The sequence below is a fragment of the Symsagittifera roscoffensis genome, chromosome 5 (genome assembly GCF_963678635.1).
Source record: "Symsagittifera roscoffensis chromosome 5, txSymRosc1.1, whole genome shotgun sequence".
Lineage (NCBI taxonomy): Eukaryota > Metazoa > Xenacoelomorpha > Acoela > Convolutidae > Symsagittifera > Symsagittifera roscoffensis.
This window is the reverse complement of record NC_087066.1, coordinates 20,919,258-20,938,954: the sequence shown is the minus strand read 5'-3', so window position 1 is coordinate 20,938,954 and position 19,697 is coordinate 20,919,258. Positions and strand designations below refer to the sequence as shown.

The 19,697-nt window shown below is 43.6% G+C and overlaps 3 protein-coding genes across 5 annotated transcripts in view; 2 read left to right on the top strand and 1 right to left on the bottom strand.

Annotated features, from left to right (window-relative positions):
• The window catches only part of LOC134846903 (importin subunit alpha-3-like), a 408,629-nt gene that overhangs the window by 217,316 nt on the left and 171,616 nt on the right, over positions 1-19,697 (top strand). Inside the window, exon 1 of one of the 2 annotated variants that reach the window (XM_063864321.1) lies at positions 12,671-12,697. The exons of the other annotated variant lie outside the window; for it this stretch is intronic. The gene's annotated coding sequence lies outside the window, so the exon portion shown is untranslated. Of the gene's footprint in view, positions 1-12,670; positions 12,698-19,697 lie in introns of those variants that run through there. 2 annotated transcript variants of the gene reach the window in all.
• The window catches only part of LOC134846906 (protein arginine N-methyltransferase 1-like), a 443,857-nt gene that overhangs the window by 273,873 nt on the left and 150,287 nt on the right, over positions 1-19,697 (bottom strand). The gene's annotated exons all lie outside the window — the stretch shown is intronic.
• LOC134846899 (dynein axonemal heavy chain 1-like) overlaps positions 12,675-19,697 on the top strand; it is a 513,436-nt gene continuing 506,413 nt past the window's right edge. The window contains exon 1 of the mRNA XM_063864314.1: positions 12,675-12,698. The gene's annotated coding sequence lies outside the window, so the exon portion shown is untranslated. The remainder of the gene's footprint in view (positions 12,699-19,697) is intronic.

The following is a 19,697-nucleotide window of genomic DNA, read 5'->3' as shown; positions in this document are numbered from 1 at the left end:
CATGACATGCATGCGGCGATCCACTTCTCACAAGCCTTCTTCAATCCTGGCCATTCGAATCGTTTCTGTATCCTGTTGTACACTTTGTCCACGCCTTGATGGCCCATCTGATCATGTGAGCGAAAGAGCAATTCGGTCTGGTACAACTGTGGTAACACTATTGAATTGTATTTATAAAGGACCTTGTCCTCCTCTTTACGTTTACAGGCTACGATTCCGTCCTTGTTCAGGAACAACAAGTCGTTTCTCTTCAGGTGAAATTGCTTCAAGGTCTTGTAGCTGTCTTCTTCCAAGTCTCCCTTGTCAGGTGCTCCATTCTTGATCCATCTCTTCAGACTGCTCGTCATTCTATCATTTCGTTGTGCCCTTAGAAGATCCGACAGCCTGTATCTGGCTTTCAAATACGTCTTTACCACGTTCATTTGCCCACTCATTATCTCCGGAGCATGAGCATCGTCCATCAACTTGACACACCAGGCGTCGCTTCCTGCACAGATGGTTCCAGATTGGTACGGACGGCCGTACCATGTGGCAGCAATCTGGTTGGGCGTTTCGAAACTGCTATCAGCTCGAGCTCGTCTGCGGCATTATCTACCACAGTGCCCTCTTCATCTGAGGTGTATCTGTCCCTGTCTGGATCCTGATGCGTTTCTCGGTCCAGCCCACGCTGCTTCCAGTCTACCAATAAGGAGTGGATTGCGATCTCTGACATATCGGAATTGGAAGTTGTTTCAGATGTGTTGTCCCAGGACTGGGGCCTCGAGTCAACACTTGAGTTGACTGATTCCCCTACATCATATTCCAAGTTGTCTGAGATGTTTCTCGACTCCCCGGACAAAACTCTGTCCATTGGTCGCTTTGAACCCGACTCCCCGGACAAAATTCTGCCCCTAGGTGGTCTCGTCAACCTCTCCCCGGACAAGTCGTCCTGCACGGGCTCAAAGGTGTCTGACTCCTCAGACAAGTCGTCCTTGACTGGCTCGAAGGTATCAGACTCCCCGGACATTGTCTCGTCCCCGGACGAACAATCTGGGCTCGTCTCGTATTCTTCTTTCGCATCCGTGAAATGCACTCTCCTCGCGAAGCTAGATTTCGACTTGATCCTGACTTCCTCAGTGGCTTGGGTCTGATTCAGTGTCCCATATTCAGTGAACGAAGTTCTCAACAAGACCTCCTTCGGCATCGAGCTCACCAGCTGGTTGACTATCGACCTGCAATCCCGTTCAACGCCTCGGCTGCGAATGGACACTGGCCTCTTCTCTGTTCTCTCGGTGACAGTCAACCGCTGCATGGTCTCCATCCACTCACGATCATGCCTATCCACTTCCCTGTCCAACAAGTCACGGAGCTTTCCCATGACGTCCGGCGCCACGTTTACCGTCCTGTTTAATAGAGCCATGCTGTTTATACCCAGCTTCGTAAGTTCTTGCTGTACCAAATTGGATCGGACTAGCAGATCCAACGGAACGGGCTCGCCTCTGGCTAAAAGCTTTATCTCCGCGGCCGTTTCCGCTGGAAGGTCAGGGTGTCCGGGTATAGGATGCCCTGAATTGTCTAACCACCTAGTAAGTGGTAGTTTGTCGTAGGTTTCCTTGTCCAGAAATGAAAACCCGTCTTTGATTTCTGATTGGTTGGCCTGCTTCTCCTCGAGGCGCTCATAAAATTCTGTCTTTTTACTGAGGCTATCTGCGTTCTGGTGCTTGTCACGGGTACGGTGCTCTATGATCATGTGGTATCCATCCAAGCGCACGATCCAACGACCAATATAACTTTGGTCCATCGAATAGGTTTTCAGCCAGGCAAGGGCACGATTATCCACACGTAACTTGAAGGGAGCACTCTCCAAGTAGGCCCTGTATTTTTCCACGAAAGTGATCACCGCAAACATCTCCGCTTTTGGTGCGCCGTACTTCATCTCAGTATCACTCAGGACTTTACTCCCGTAAGCTATCGGACGAAGAACCGTTCTCCCGTTCCACTCCTGCTCCTGGTGAAGTATGCCCGATATCGCAACCACTGATGCATCCGTGTCCAGCACGAACATCCCCTTCTCTGTTGGCATGCCGAGGACCGGTGCCTCGCAAAGTTCACGTTTGATGTTCTCAAATGAAACTTGTGCCTTATCAGTCCAAGTGAACTTTTTGCCCTTGTTTCTCATCAACCGCTGCATGGGGTATATTTTGTCAGCATACCCCTTGATGAACTCTCGATAACAATTAGCGAATCCCAAAAAACTCATCAGCTGTGTATCTGTTTTAGGTGCCTTCCAGGTCAGCACCGCTTCAACCGCTTCAGGATCTGGTCTCACTCCATGTTTGTCCACCAGGCGGCCCAGATACTTTATGGAATCCCTGAGGATTTCACACTTAGAGGGTTTACATTTCAGACACGCCTGCTTCATGCAAGAAAACACCTCCTCCAACCTCTCTATGTGGTCTTCTAAGGTTGGTGTTGCAATCACGACATCATCGACATAACACATGATGAGATTCCCGTATTTCTTAGTGACGCTCGTGAGTGCCTGGGCCATCAGTCGCTGCAGTGTGGCCGTCGCGTTGCACAATCCGAACGGCATCCTCTTCCACTGGAACAATCCCAGCTCGCACGCGAAGCCTGTTTTCTCTCGATCTTGCTTTCTGAGTGGCACTTGCCAGAACGCAGAGCCCAAATCCAACGTCGTGAAGAACTTCGCGTTTCCCAGCTTGGATAGGCTCTCATCGATGCGGGGAATCGTGTATGCGTCCTTTATAGTCACTGCGTTCAGATAACGGAAATCACAACAAAATCTGAGTTGTCCCCCTTTCTTTTTTGCCATGACCACGCCACAAGCCCACGGGGACTTCGACGGCTCGATCATGTCGTACTCCATTAACATCTCGATTTCCTTCCTGCACGCTTCTGACTTGTGAGGGGTCATTCTTCTCGCCCCTTCCCTATGAGGTACCGAGCCCTCTTCTATCTCAATCTCGTGTTCTACAAAATTACAGCTATCTATGTCGGCCTTATTTTTCGAAAAAACGTCTGCGTTCCGACTTAGCACCGCTCTGAGCGAATCTAGTTCCTTGTCTGATATTTTACCCTTCAGATGTTCTATCTCAGGTAGGACTGGTTTATTCGCTGCTAACTCTGTTTCTGTCGGCCTCTCAGGAAAGTTGGAACAACTAGACAGCCCATCATCTGTTTCCGACTTCATTGAAAACAATTTCCTAGAAGATTTCAATTCATTTGTCCTCTTCATTATACATTCTTGGTTCGCATGCAATGGACATTTAGTTACATCAAACTTTTTCAAATTCTCCACACTCTGAAAGTCTGTGTTCAGAGGCAAAGCATAACCAAGTTTCTTTCCCCTCTGTATTGTCACTGTTGTTGCTTCTGTGTTCAATAACACACTCACACACAGTCCGCTCTGAGTGAGTGAGAAGCTTCTTCCTAAAATAGCCGAGCTTTTACTGTTTGGATTTGGTACCAGACACACCTATCTGTCATTGCTGAGTTCATTCAAGTTCCTCATCCTAAACGTCGCTACTACGGCTTGGTTTGGTTTTAATCTAACTTTTCGATCCAGAAAATCGGCACCTTGGCCTGGTTAATTAAGATCTTATTAAGGGGTCTCTTTTCATACTTTCTCTCAGGATCCTTGATCCTAATCAACCCGTCCTTGAGATCGATCGTGACATCAAAGTTGCGCACGAAATCCCTTCCTAAGATGAACTGATCGGATTCGTCCAAATTCTCCACTACTAGGAAGCTCATCCAAAGATGTCTTCCTCCGAGCTGCAGTGAAATGATCGGGGTTCGTCCAGTCACATAGATCGCTCCCTGATTGGCAGCTGCCAACCTGATGTTTGTCGGTATGAGATCCGACCTTTCGAAACCCATGTCGGTCCAAGTTTTGACTGGCATGACACTAACCACTGCTCCCGTGTCTAGCAGTCCCTTTACTGAAAGTTGTCTGCCTTGCACGTCCAGCATGTGTGCGGCTATATCGGCCTCGCAACCTATGTGCGCCGCATCTTGTTCGAGCATCGCGTTGTGTCCGATTCGTCTAACCTTCAGCTCCTCTTGACCAATGTATATCCGGCCAATCTGATCGTTCGCATCAGTGATGTGAGCTTTTGTGTAGATATTGATGCCATCCACATTCATTAGAATCGGGTAAGGGCCATGGACATCGATATAATGTCCATTCACTTTCATCAGCCTCGGACCTCCTGTTGTGAGCAGCGCTCGCACTGCCCTGGAGTCCAGTTTGGGATCTTTCTCCTTCAGGTAGTCGGCATAGATGTCCAGGTGGACTAGTGTAATCTCGGATGGTTCATTCAAATTCTTGACCACCTGGTGCCCTGCGACTGAGATAAAGGACATTATTTTCGTCCCCTCCCTCGTCATGCCGAAAGTTCTCCCAGATATAACGTTCAGTTTTAGTCCCTGTTTCCTGGGTTCCTCTTTGTCTTCTACTGTCGTCGTTTTACCCAGAATATTAAAACTTTCCCGAAGATCTGTGCTCTCCAGCTCCGATCTTACCCTTTGCTCCACTTCTTTCGTGGCTGGGTCCTGTTTGACATTCTGCAGCGCTGTCCTTGACGCCAGGCCGTAATCCACCTTGAGTGGGCTAGACGACTCTGCCTCCAGGTTCGAGGCTACCACCTCATCAGGCAGTGTCTTTACCTTTTTGGTCGTGAAGGTGCTCGGTATCGTCTCCTTCCTCCGAGACTCGGCCTCGTTCATCAGACGTGCTCGACTGGCCTTGACAGCCGAAAGCGCCTCTTCGTGGCGGGGATGTTTCGCGTCCGCCACTGCATCCCAAAATTGAGTACAATCCGACTTGAAGTGTCCCTCCAAATTACAGAAGAAACACCTCGGACCATATTTCATGATGAGCCCTCTGACGTACTATTTGCCTTTTCAGACGTAGGCTTTTGCCTTCATGTTGTGTTTGTATGCAGAACACGCGGAAACGTGATGGTCCATCGAACCACAATTCGCACACGACCTCCTCTTATCCATGTCATCGCGAGGTTTGTACCAACTGGAATTCGCACCAGTGTTTGTCCCGCTATAGTTACCATAATTGCTGTAACGGTTCTGCGCCCTTGGTTTTATGAGTAAATATTCGCGTGACTTCATACGCAAATCATCGGGCGTGGGTACCTGGTCAAGTGAAAGGGTGAAGTGTGTGGCCAACATCGTCTTCAACTCCTCACTCTTTACTCCGTCCATGAGTTCGAAGCAATTGCCAAGTTTCGCTCGGATATTCTCTCATCGGGATTGCTTCTCCTCCTAAGCAATTCAAGGTCGTCCAAAAATTTGTCTATGGATTCGTCATCTCTTTGACGCCTCTTTTCGAACTTCACCATAGCCTGGTGCCCTTGTACTCCAGAGCCGAAACGATTCAGCAGGATGTCGAATATCTTGCGAGCGCTGTCTCTCTCATTGGCTCTTTTCGCCATTACACAATTTAGTGCAGTACCCTCCAGGTTGCTCGTTAGCGCGCTGCATTCTTGTTTCTTGGAGAGACTCTCTTCCTCAAAGTGTAACTTCATCACCTCTATCCAAGTATCAATGCAGCCGTCTGACTCGTCTTTATATGACTTCGGCTTTTTCAGTGTCCTTCTTGACCTCTCTCCTCTCTCGGTTGACTTCGAGAGTTTGGTGATGAATGTTTCGAGAGATCTCTTCAGAGGCTCAAACATCGAGGCATACATCGTTGTGTCCTGTGAGATTGTAGTCAGATCTGACACTGAACTGACTTGTGGCACAGTTGGCAACCTTTTCTCCGGGGTAGCATCTGCCTCCGGCGGGACTGGGTTCGTCCAGCCAGGCCTCGACGGGGCTGCCCTTGGCCGCTCCTTGTTTCTAGGTTCGTAGTTCGTTCTCGAGCTTTGCTGGGCTCTGGCATTGCTGCCCGTACCATCTCCATCATTCGCATGGCGTGAGCGCTCCCTTGGGTTGGAACGCTCCTCCCAATTGCTCCCATTCAGGATCGCGTCAAGCTTCCGCATCATTCAGTCAGACTTGGCATCTAACCTTTTCTCCAGGCTAGTCATCGTGTGGGCGTAGGTACTATCATGATCGTTCAACAATCGCTCGATCTCTTTCGTCATCCTAGCCTCTCTTTCCTGTGACTCCTTGTTTGCCTGTGCCAGGCTCTCCGCCAGGCATTGATCGGTGTTGCGAATCAATTGAGCCTGATCAACCCTCTCCTGCGACTTCGCGTGCGTTAGTTTATCTCTCAGATTCTCTCGACCCTGGTGAGCTCTCTCGTCAACCTGATCTATTCTTTTTGTCATGTCCCGTCTCAGTTCATCCAGACCATTCATTACGCCAGTGAACATGTCACTTATGTCGCCAGTGGCCCCAAATGACGGGGTTAGTCCCAAAGAAGATGAGGTCAACTGCGGCTGCAGCCTGGTGCTTGATGACGCACCGCCTTTTTGCTTGCTCATCGACGTCATCGATCTGTCGAACGTTTACGACGCTCCCATCGTTATCCCATCTGACATGGGCCTGGTCGGCGAGGCTGACGACGCCTTCCTGCTCATGTCGTTCCTTGGGCACGGTGTGAAGTTCACATCCGGATGGGTTATCTCCGATAGTCATAACTGGAAGATAAACCTTCAGTTCGTAGTGGCGCCATGCGCTCACCGTACAAAGACTTCCAGCTCTTCTTGGCCTTCGAACCCGGTTGTTCTTCACTTGGGCTTATAGTCGACATCATCGCGTTGTTGCTCTGCTTGGCCAGAGATGAGTGGGTATTAGCTGAATGTGAATTTTCTCTCCTCTACCTATGACTCTTGGTCTCCGATTTGGACATTCCCTTGAATAACACTTCCTCTCGCGGCTCGACCTCGGAACGCTCCGAGGTCTCCTCCGTCCTCTCGACTTCCTCCCGCTCGAGGTCCTCGCTTGGCTCAAAGTCGGGTCGAATAAGCGTCCGTTCTCCTTCGTCAAAGGGGTCCACGAGCGTTTCGGTCGCAGTTCCGGCTTCGGCGCTCCGCCTTTGATCGCCATCGATGTTTTTCTCGCTCCTTAATTTCATTTCGCTCTCTAGAGGTTGACTAGAGGTTGACCTTTAGTCGATTCGGTTTCGGCAAACACGTCGGAGGCGCTGCTAAACGAGGACTGGCTACGCCTGGTTTTAAATTTTCGCGTGCTGCCCTTGCTCAGCCTGGGAATCTTAGTAGTCGATCCTAACGAGTCCCTGCGCTGCATGCTTTGTGACAAAAAACAATATTCGTATGATTTAATGGCGATGCACACGTACCGCAAACAAGTTCAAGTTAAATTACTTAACGCTGCCTCTTCGATCTCGTAAGTATCAAGAGTGTCTCTTAGGTTTCTCAATGACAATCTTAGTGACTCAGCTAGAGTTACACACACAGGGCCTGCTCAGTATTGATATAATGCTAACTCAACCCTGTTGTATAGTATAACAGTATCACAAAATTTTCACAAGATATAATCAACACACAAAACACAATCGATAATCAGATAAGAATATCCTACAGGTGACAGCGACCTTTCGTCAGTATCAATTTATCGCCACACAATTTATCAAGTCACTGCTTTGTTAAAATCAAACAATCTTTGATAAAAAGCAGTGATGATTCAGAAGCAGATCAATAAAACTTAGTCTTAAAGAAAAAGACTTCCCTCAATCGGAACGATCCGAAAGAACAAAGCCCAGGACACAGTCTTCTCAAGTGGGTGTGTATTTGCCTAATACACCCACCGAGGTCTTCTTTTAGGTGCCCTGCGATTGCCCGAGCTGTCCTACTAAGTAGCTCAAGGCAACTTTTGATCGAAAATTTCTATAGTCTAAGAAAAAGCTCTCCCACACCCGGACTGCTCCAAGTGCACGAGAGTAGGGAACAACTTTTCTTCTCAAGTGAGTGTGTATTTGCCTAATACACTCACCAAGATCTTTCTTTTTTTGTTCCCGGATTGCCCGAACTTTCCTATTAAGTAGCTCAAGGCAACCACACAACCAAAATCACAATCAAAAAACATTTTTGTTCGGGTACTTCTTTTACATCCGATCTAGAATCCAAAGTTGATCACGAATTTCTGGGTCAAAATGGGTTCCTATGATCCTAATACACACGCCTAATGTCCTAATATGATCTTTATTAAATGGATATTTCCCGTCTCCCAAATTGCCACAGAAGGTTTCCTCAAGTTTCTAACAATGAGGGTTGCTAAGATGTTTAAGTCACTCCAGTTGGTTACTTCGGAGGGTTGTTAAGACACTTAGCCTACCTCGGAGGGTTAATTCGGAGGGTACCTTAATCACCCAAGTTACTTCGGAGGGTCCCCTTAAATTTACTAAGGAGGGTCAATAATATGCTTAATATGCTCCGGAGGGTTACTTCGGAGGGTACCTCCAAAATTTTCAAATTTCTGAACCTCACTTAGAAGGGCCTTCAATTAACTTCAGGAAGCGTCAAAACAAGCTAAATTCTCTATGGGGGGGCTGTTTTAACTTCTTTGGATGATCTGGTGGAAGTTTTCCACTAAGGAGGTTTGCTAAGGGGTTTAGCTGACTCCGGAGGGTTACCTCGGAGGGTTACCCAAAAATCAAGAAAAAAGGTTATGTTACCGCGATAAAGTCTCCAAAAGCGGTCCATCTGACTTAAAACTAGGTTGGCTGACACGGTCAACCTTCCCAGTAGGATAAAAAGGTGTTTTGATAAAATTTTCTGCCGCTCGGAGGGTTACCTGTAATTTGGACCCTCCGAACCAACAAATTCTAAAAAAAATTTTTTTTCCGAGATTATCAACCCAAAAAAGGTTGCGGTCCGGAAAAATGATCCAAAACGTCGACTTATGGTACCAAAATTATCCCGATCGGTTGGCTAGTTTTTGAGAAATTGCCAAAAACGTGTTTGTCCAAACGGCCTTTTTTCACCACCTATAGGTTCTGAGAAACTTTTTCCACAATTCCTATTGAAAGTGCCTGAAAACAATTGAAACGAGCGTAGTAGCCCTGTACGGCACTGGAATAGTGCAAAAAACTGGATCAAAATTGGTTTGGAGACAAAAATTTGGCCAATAACCATCAAATTTGGACCCTCCGATTCCTTCCTTTTCCAATCCTTAAGTCGTTAGCTCTATCCACGGAGCTAATCGGAGGGTTACTCAAGAATTTTTCTGGCAGCCGAGCACGCTATGCTAGCACGCTCCTAACACAAAAAATTTTATTGCTCTAACTCTAAAAACTCAAAAACTCAATCCCCAAAACAGATTGACAAAATTCAGAAAATTATCGAAATTTTGATCGAAAAATTTTGGTTTTTTCCAACTTCTACTGAGTATTCTCTCACGCGGTTTCTTTAGTTAGGGGGATCGAACTACGTAGCTACTCCCTATGTAAAAGCTTTTTGCTGTTCGGAAAAGCTCGGATATCCAAAAATTTGGGGGTCTATAGTTTGTCAAAAATCGATAATTTTCGACGAAATTTGGGTGTTTCTTGGGTCCAATTAGGAGATAAGTAATATATAATAAGGATAATAACCTATTAGTAGTCGTTAATAAATAGTACTATACCCTCCTTTGCACCAAAATATCCGAATTAAGACCCTTAACTCGGAAATTTGTAATCGATGGAGGGTACAATCGGACCGCGCCAATCGTGCCCCCCACCACTTAAATTTTGGTGAAATAGTACCCGAACGATACCAAAATTGTTTCAACGATACCCAACAGTCGTTGTGGATGTTGTCCTTGATGTCCTTGTTGAGTGTGGAACACGTCGGTCAGCTTGCCACTCTACCCTCCGGTCACCGGCAAAATCACCATTAACGTGCTTAAATACTCAAATTACACTCAAGGGAGGGTATCCAACCCTTCACCAAAACACACAATCTTTCTATCAGAAATGATATAGATCAATCTGAAACAACAACAACTAGGAAGGTCAGATCACATCTCGTCCGGAAACAACATATAAACTGTCACTTTATGTTTTTTACTGTTTTTGGTCTTTTTTTGGATTTTTTACTGTTTTTTGTACTTTTTTGTTTTCAAATAAATTTTTTTTTGGCTTTTTCTTGGTTATACACTGTTTTTGTTTGGTTTTACGCTTTCTCTTTAATTGTTTTTGGTCCCGGGACCTTGGGACAAGCGGGCTCATGACTTCCCACCTAACCCTCCGGTCCCCGAAATTTTCGGTGTTAACTAAGTTAAAAAGCTAAATAGTACTAGACGGAGGGTACGCACCTTCCCCCTAGTACAATAACGGTCATTAAGGCCTCTAACTCGGGCATATGCCCGGAGCGGAGGGTTCGTCGCTGAAACGCTTGCTGATCATGATGGTCTTATGCCTTTGACAGGTCCACCCAGGAGCGCCATAAAAACGTCTATGTAACATTCGCCCAAATACTACACAGCGACGGAGCGTAGAAAAAGTACCTATTAACGACTGGCAGTTGTCAGTTACCTTAATCCTACTCGTTTTTCACCGTCTCGACCTTGCCAGTTGATTTTCTGGTCTGTTTAGAGCTAAGTAAAAAGTTACTATTTTTAGGCCATCAGTCAAACGACTTTTGATCAGCTTTCGTTTACATGCGAACACAACCACATAGCTGAGTCTCAGATCCTCAGACTAAGTAATTGCTATTAAAAACACGGCTCGAACAACCTGTTTTAATATGTTTTTGTGTGACAGTTCTATATTAAATCCATTGGAGATGGATTGACCCTTTCCTCTCTCTAGCTACTCATATTCTAAAATATCAAATTATACCGGTGTTAATTCAGAATTCTACGACATCCAAGTAGCTACAAAGTCAGCTTTATATAGTCCCTTCACGTAAAACAGTCTCTGGGGGACCAAGCCTCCGCTCCCGTAATCTTCCTGAGATAACGTTCTTATCTCTTCCAATTTGTGGCACGGCAGGGTACCGTGGAATATTCCTTCCCCACTGAAGCTTCCTTCTCCACTAATATCCACTGCTAAGGTTCGTATCGTGTGTTATTGCCACGATAAGAGACTCCGTTTTCTTCGTGTTCCCGCACGACCATTTCTCACTATATTTGTTGTTGTTCTATTTTTTCGTCGTTTTTCGTCAAAATGGCCGTCTTTTTTGTATTTCTGAGAAATATCCACTCTTCAATCGAAGTTTTAAAAATAAAAATTCTAGAATATTCCTACCCTCCTTCGCAATAATTTTTCGTTAATAAGGCCTTTATTCGTTTTTTTTCGTGTCGCCGGAAGGTTGCGCTGTGCCATCTGGCAGAATGGCACAGCTTCCCACCTAACCCTCCGGCCCCCGAAATTTTCGGTGTTAACTAAGTTAAAAAGCTAAATAGTACTAGACGGAGGGTACGCACCTTCCCCCTAGTACAATAACGGTCATTAAGGCCTCTAACTCGGGCATATGCCCGGAGCGGAGGGTTCGTCGCTGAAACGCTTGCTGATCATGATGGTCTTATGCCTTTGACAGGTCCACCCAGGAGCGCCATAAAAACGTCTATGTAACATTCGCCCAAATACTACACAGCGACGGAGCGTAGAAAAAGTACCTATTAACGACTGGCAGTTGTCAGTTACCTTAATCCTACTCGTTTTTCACCGTCTCGACCTTGCCAGTTGATTTTCTGGTCTGTTTAGAGCTAAGTAAAAAGTTACTATTTTTAGGCCATCAGTCAAACGACTTTTGATCAGCTTTCGTTTACATGCGAACACAACCACATAGCTGAGTCTCAGATCCTCAGACTAAGTAATTGCTATTAAAAACACGGCTCGAACAACCTGTTTTAATATGTTTTTGTGTGACAGTTCTATATTAAATCCATTGTAGATGGATTGACCCTTTCCTCTCTCTAGCTACTCATATTCTAAAATATCAAATTATACCGGTGTTAATTCAGAATTCTACGACATCCAAGTAGCTACAAAGTCAGCTTTATATAGTCCCTTCACGTAAAACAGTCTCTGGGGGACCAAGCCTCCGCTCCCGTAATCTTCCTGAGATAACGTTCTTATCTCTTCCAATTTGTGGCACGGCAGGGTACCGTGGAATTTTCCTTCCCCACTGAAGCTTCCTTCTCCACTAATATCCACTGCTAAGGTTCGTATCGTGTGTTATTGCCACGATAAGAGACTCCGTTTTCTTCGTGTTCCCGCACGACCATTTCTCACTATATTTGTTGTTGTTCTATTTTTTCGTCGTTTTTCGTCAAAATGGCCGTCTTTTTTGTATTTCTGAGAAATATCCACTCTTCAATCGAAGTTTTAAAAATAAAAATTCTAGAATATTCCTACCCTCCTTCGCAATAATTTTTCGTTAATAAGGCCTTTATTCGTTTTTTTTCGTGTCGCCGGAAGGTTGCGCTGTGCCATCTGGCAGAATGGCACAGCTTCTGTAGAAACTGCTGCTTCTCATTACATTAATTCAAGTTTTCTTTCTTCTCCAACGACAACAAAAATAATTAATTCCCTTATTCTACATTTTTGTGTTGCACAACACGCACAATGGCGCGCAGTTAGAAATTGTATTAATATTAGCTTGCTCGACTGTAATGCCAAGCTTTTAAATGACAACATAATTTATATTTTTACTACATCCGCCTCTGCAAAATGACGCTAAATCAAAATTTGATTGAAAATTGAGTTTCGATGGAGCGATAATGTCCTTTCCTAAAAGTTTATCACAACTTTTAGCCTAATTGTTGTGATAAACTTATTAAATAGATTTGTTATGTTTGATGTTTGTGCCTGTATGTGGAGCGCCCTCTGAGGGATTTTAGAGACAGGTCTGTCAAGTGGCTTTCTGTGGGGAGGTGGGGAACTGGAACTTGCTTGAGAAGTCTGGTGGTGCGCCGCTGAACCTACTGAGCTCGGGTGAGATTGTTCCTTGATTTTGATTTTTAACCTTTATGCTGCCTTTTAACCTTTTAAATTAATTTAGTTGTCTTTTTTTTTATTTGCTTATTTGTAAAATTCCCACTAACCGCTTATCATGGGTTAGTTCAGTCCCCTAAAGTCCAGTCAAAATCCTTTTTTTTACCTTTATGCTGCGTCAAGATGAGGAAAAACAACAAAGAGTGTACAAGCAAAGATTGCTTAAAACCTTCAGGACTGATAAATTGGATTAAATGTGATTGTTGTTCTAGTTGGTATCATATCAGTTGTGTAAATATTTCTCTTAGCGACTCTAAGAAAACCCAATGGTTTCAGTGTCCTTTATGCGTTGATGTAAAATCTAATAATAAAACAACAATAGGTAATGATTTAGTGCTAGACAATTATGTTAATACAGCCATCTCAAATGTCCGAGTACTCAAGAGAGTACCAAAAGACTCGCGTGTTCCCTTGGCGGAAAATCTGTCGGACAAAATAAATGACATCGTCTACAATGTAGAAGATGTTACAAAATGGCTAATTTTTTTAACGTCGTTCTTGTTTTTTTTGGAGCAACCGAAAAGAAGTGGACGCAAACAGACCGCAAGCATGAGCTCTTTGATAAATAAAAAAATTCGAGCAAATGACGTGTCACTTCCAAAACCCCATCCCCAAGTTTCAAGCCCGCCTCTGAGTGACCTCGAGCAGAGAATAAAGTTAATAAGTAGTAAGCTCGATGAAGGAAATGTAAAGGGAGGAATAAGGCTTGCTGCTTCGGATGACAAAATAGCTCCTTTTTCAACTGATAACTATCAAAAATTGTTATCTAAGCACCCGCAGCGAGCCAAATTTGCAGCTCCAAATCCAGAAAAGTTGGATAGTTTTTTCGTAACCGATTTCGACCTATACAAAGCGATAATGTCCTTTCCAAACGAATCAGCAGCAGGTCCTGATAAAATATTTCCTCAAATTTTTAAAGATCTTGTTAGTAAGTCGAATGGCAGTGCAGGACTTAATTTTCTGAAATCGCTTACTAAGCTGATAAACCTCATTGGAGATGGCAAAATACCGGAACCACTAAGACCTTTCTTTTTTGGCGCAAAGCTTATCGCCCTCATAAAAATAGACGGAGGGTTGAGACCGATTGCCATAGGCAACACGCTGAGACGTATCGCGTCTAAATGCGCTGGAAGCAAGGCCCTCTCCGAGGGACAAAATTGTTTCGGAAACGTACAGGTAGGATGCGGTACCAAACGAGGAGCAGAAATAGCTGCGCACTCGTTTCGAAACCTAATTGAACGCGACGACAATCCAAAATGTACTGTTCTTTTAAAACTAGATTTTAAGAATGCCTTTAACTCTTTAAACAGAGAAACAATGCTGAATCTTGTTTTTTCAAATCGCCCCGAATTATATAATTACACCCATTGCGCGTATGCTAAACCTAGTTACCTTTTTTACGGAAGCTCTGTCATAATGTCAGAAGACGGAACTCAGCAAGGTGATCCTGAAGCCCCACCCCTTTTTGCGGAAACAATTCATACACTAGTCAAACAGTTGGAGTCGAAAATTAACATCTGGTATTTAGATGATGGGAATTTAGCCGACGACTATAAGGTAGTACTCCGGGACCTTAAAAACATTCTGAAATCGGAACAAATTTACGGTCTGAGCTTAAACACTGAGAAGTGTGAACTTTGTTTTTTGGGACCGACTACTAGTACACAGTATAATTCAATTTTAACACAATTTCGAAAAATATGCCCCAAAATAAAAATAAAAACAAAAAAAGAACTCCTCATTTTAGGATCTCCAATCGGCGAACTTTGCCGAAAAGAATTACTCGACGAAAAAATTAGGGAGCTTGAAAAAATCTCGGATGTCATTGACAAACTAGACGCCCATTATGGTTTTTACCTCCTGAAAAATTGCTTTAGCATGCCAAAACTCCTATATTTTTTGCGTACGAGCCCTTGTTTTTTGCAAAATGATTTTTTGGAACGCTACGATAAATTACTAAGAAATTCGTTATGCAAGGTCACTAACGTGAAAATGGATGATAACCAGTTTTTACAAGCAGTTCTCCCGGCAGCCAAAGGTGGCTTGGGCGTTTCTTCCGCTCGTCTACTCGCTTTACCCGCTTTCTTAGCCTCAGCAGTAGGAGCGAAAGATGCCTTGAGCGAAATCTTTGGTTTGGAGCATGTGGATGGAACCTATGATGATGCGCTTAAACGGTGGTTTGACCTTGGAAAAATTGAAATGGCTCCGGAAAATGAAATCCAAAAAAATTGGACGGAGACAATTTTTGACAGCGAAATTGCAGACTTGATTTTACGACTCGAACCAACGGACGTGAAAAGGTTCAACGCGTTCCAAGATAGATTTGGATCCCAATGGTTGAACGTCATCCCCTGCAAAAATTTAAGGTTAAAACTGTCGAACCAACAACTCAGAATTGCGATAGGACTTCGATTAGGATCAAAAATATGCGAACGGCATAAATGCGTGTGCGGAAAAGACGTTACCGAGGATGGTTGGCATGGTCTTTCTTGCCTCAAAAGTGCAGGGAGATTCTCTAGGCATTCAAACCTGAATGCCCTTATAAAGCAGAGTCTATCATCTACTCACATTCCGTCTGTTTTAGAACCACGACACCTCTACAGGACCGATCAGAAGCGACCAGACGGTTTGACGCTCGTTCCATGGGCTGATGGTAAGCAGCTCTTGTGGGATGTAACGGTAGTAGACTCCTTAGCTCCTTGTAGGATTAATGCCGGGTCTGTTTGTAACCCTGGTACGGCTGCCGCTGAAGCGGAAGAGCGAAAAATTGACAAATATAAAGATCTTGTAAATGATGGATATCTTTTTCAACCGCTAGCTTTTGAAATTCAGGGTGCGGCCGGCCCCAGCACAGAAGTTTTTTTGAGCAAGCTTTGTAAGAACCTAAGCATATGCACTGAGGAACCCAGAGCAGGCAGCTTTTTAAAACAGAGAATCTCCCTGGCAATACAGATTGCGAACGCCGCTTGCGTACTCGGAACAATAAATGACAAAATAACTTTCGACGAAATTTTTTACTTGTAACACTTGTATATTATATTATCTCGTGTCGAGTTGCGTGTTCTTATTGAAGAAGCGTAACCCGTATCGATTTTAAATGAAAAGGACTTAAACACTTGACATCTTCTTTTATCATTATCACTTCCATATCTAGAAAATTCCAAGGATTTTGACTGGAATACATGATGAAGGGACTCATGACTGTAACCTCGGTTACTATGATACTTTTGACCTTCTGATTACACCATTGAAAAAAAAAAGTCTAATAGTAATTACTATAAATTTCCAAACAAAGTAGTTTTTTCAGAAGTTTGTCGGTATGATGTTCATAGTGTGACTATTATGATGTCAAGAAATGGATCGAGTTCAAATGACAATGAGAGTGTTAATCAACAGGGCACAACTGTTCGATATCCTGTATATTTGAATACGAATCCTCGAAAAAATTATAATATTCTCAAATTTTCTACATCTGTTGATTTTTCGCAATGGAAGGATGTCAAGGCTTCGAGAGACCTCTCGATGAAGAAGGTTATGGAATATCAAAAAAGTCAAGCTGATGAAATGCCTGAATTTGGAGCGGGAAGTGAGTTTGGTAAAAAAGCTAGAGAGGAAGCCTGGAAACGAAGACGAGGCATCAACATGAAAAAGAAATTGTCAATCAAGGACATGCCTTTAAAATTGAAAGTGGGGCAGAATAAAAGGTAAGATGTGTTTTGAAAACTGTTCTGCATTTTATGAAATAGATTTGAACATTGACGTCAGGGCCGTGCAATTAAATTGTCAGATTTTCAATTAGCTTAGAAGGTTTGGAGCATTTCAATTTTGACAAAAAAGGAAAACTAAAAAACAATTTTTGTTCCGACCATCGAAAATGAAGGGGAACTGTTTTAGTTTTTCGCCCAAAAAATAGCTATTAAAAACAATCATGGGAATGGATCGAGTGATATATGTTGTTGTTATTGCTCCGTGGACTACTCTGAGAATATCTCCTCGAGTTCTTCTACGACTAGTAGGGGATTTTTCCACAAATCTTCGATGGTAGCAGATATTGGGTTGGCCGGGCAGTTGAACAGATGGTGGCAGTCTTCGATGCTGGAGTTGCATTTGCTGCAGAGCTCTGATTCAATGTCCGGTTGTAATCGGTGTCTGATTTCGGCTAGTTTCCATGAGAAACCTGATCTAAGCTGACACAATTCTTCTGTCGTAACGGCTAAGTTCTTCGTCTTTCGATGTCTCAGGAGGGGGTCTTTTTAAGACTCTGTTCTGCTGGCTTTTGGCTCTCTCTTCGGCGACTGCATGTGTGTGTAGCTGTTTCAGTGTCTGTTCAAGATCGTCTGTTAGAAAACTAGCGACTTCTTCACTTGAACTGGCATGCAATGTCATCTTCTTGTCTCTGTCGGTACTCTGTTGCTCTAACGTCCAGAGGTGATTGCAGGGGTGGGTATCTTGAGTTGCTTGGGCTAGGAGTTGGTTGTTGAGTAAGTGGTGGTGGCCGGCGACTTTAAGCATCTTGCATTCATTATGTAGATGGTCTATTGATGTAAGGCGAATGGCTCCCGTGGCTGTCCGTAAAGCAGTGTTCTGAATCGTTTGTAGTTTCTGTTGGTTAGTTTTACTGATTATTGGTGTCCAAGGAGGCGAGGCGTAGTCCATACATGATCTTCCGATGGCACGATAGGTTATCAGTTGTGTTTCTTTATCTTGCCCCCAGTCAAGTCCTGAAAGCGCACGGAGTGCGTTGTTTCTTCTGGCTACTTTCTTGCAGACGTTGGCTGTGTGTTGTCCGAAGGTCAGCATGGTGTCGTATGTCACTCCCAGTAGTTTCTGTGTCTTTTCAAGCTTCAGCTGGGAGTTGAACATAGCAACTGGCGGGTGCGTCCTGGCTTGGCGAGGGTCAGGCGTGAAAAGAGTGACTGTTGTCTTCTCGAGGGACACTATTAGTCCGTTGTTTTCCAAGAAGTCGTTTAGTCGAGAGAGGTAAGACGTTATCTTTTCACTGGCGAGGTTAATGTTGTTGCTGGTGATGTAAACAATTATGTCGTCGGCGTAGGTCTTCAGTCGTGTCGGGTGGTCTGGAACAGGCATTTTGCTCATGATGAAATTGAACAAGCAAGGGGAGATGCACGAGCCTTGCGGCACTCCCGTGTGGACAATCTTGGCGTTGGAGATCGCATCTCTGAACAAGGTGCGGGCCATTCTACCTCGGAGGTAGACAGCGAGCCAGCGAGTCACAGCGGGGTTGAGAGTGGACTGGAGCAAGTGTCTCAGAAGCTTGTCTATATTGACGCGATCAAAAGCTTGGCTGAGGTCCACGGCTGCCAGAACAGTCCTGTCGGGCGGTCTTTTCTTGTTGAAGCCTGTGGCGATGTCATGGGTCAGGTGGCATAGCAATGTCGTGGTAGAATGCTTTGCCCGAAATCCATGTTGGTGAGCGGCGAGAGGAAGCGAAGAGAGGTCTTTTGCTAGGAGCTTCTCCACGACTTTCTCGAGTGATATATAATATTGTAGCCCTTTTCATTGTAATTCGAACGACATTATTTAGAAAAAAGCTTGTCCCAGTGTCAAGTTACGTTTGTTTTTACACTTACGAGACCAAGTGTCTTGTAATCTGGAACAAGACTTTTTTTAACCATAAAAAATTTTTCTTACAATTTTTGTAAGAAATAAAGATATACCTGCTGCCCTGCTCGTATTATGAAAAAACTAATGAAACTAACGAGTACTTACTAGGGGGTAATTAGTTTCATTAAGTAAATTTATAGAAAAAGCAAGGACAGCCGATTGCTGTGCAAGTAGCAAAAAATGTTCCGACCATTATCATAAAAGAATAGAAATTTTAATCTATTTTTCTGCAAATTAGTGTCAATTTCAGTGGGTGGTGTGATTCGAGAAATATACGATCGATCACGTAGAAAATTAGTGAATTAGGCATGATCGACATTTCGCATCAATTAAAAAAGGATAAACAAAAAATGAAAAAATAATTTTTTCTTACATTTAGCACATTAATCCTGAGTTTTTAGAATTTTTTTTTTGCTAACTAAGCGCTAAGCGAAACATGGAAAACTAGTTTTCTTTATAGTAAAATCAAGTTTTTTCCGAAAATTCTAAAAAAAAGTAAATTTCCATATAACGAGCGTTACTCGATTGCGTTGCTCGCTCGAAATTAGTCTAAAGTTCATCTTTCAAACAAGTTTTTCTCCATACTGGGAAATTTTTTTGGGAATGTCATAATGTTTTTCGAGTACCAACTGAAAGCATTGCGTAGATAAAAAACTAAAACACTCCCGAATACAAAGTAACTCCCCATTTTCAATGGTCGGAGCAAAAACTGGTTATTTAGGATTAGTTGTTTTTGTCTTAATTCTTGTCGGCTCACTTATTTTTTTTTTCACCTAAAATTACGTTATCTCATACGGGTTTTCATTGGCTTCCTTTTCGAAACATGGTTTTATTGTTTCACAAGTTCAACTTGTTTTACCATTGATCATTAACATCCAGGCCGGACCTTGCATTTTCCAGTATGCATGAAATTGATTATTTTGTTTTTCTGCTCTTTTTTGTCGGCTTAATTTCCAAAGCTTGGAATTTTTCGATTTAAACGACTCCTACTATAATTGACGAGCATCACTCGTCCTGTTGTTTTGTCAATTTGCCTTGACGGGTTTGATGTGTTAAAATTTGTTTTTTGAAATAATGCCTGATTATTTAATATCTTTTGAACTGCAAAACTTGATTATTGTTATTTTAATACAATTCATGTCGGTTTTAACGTAATTTTTTTATG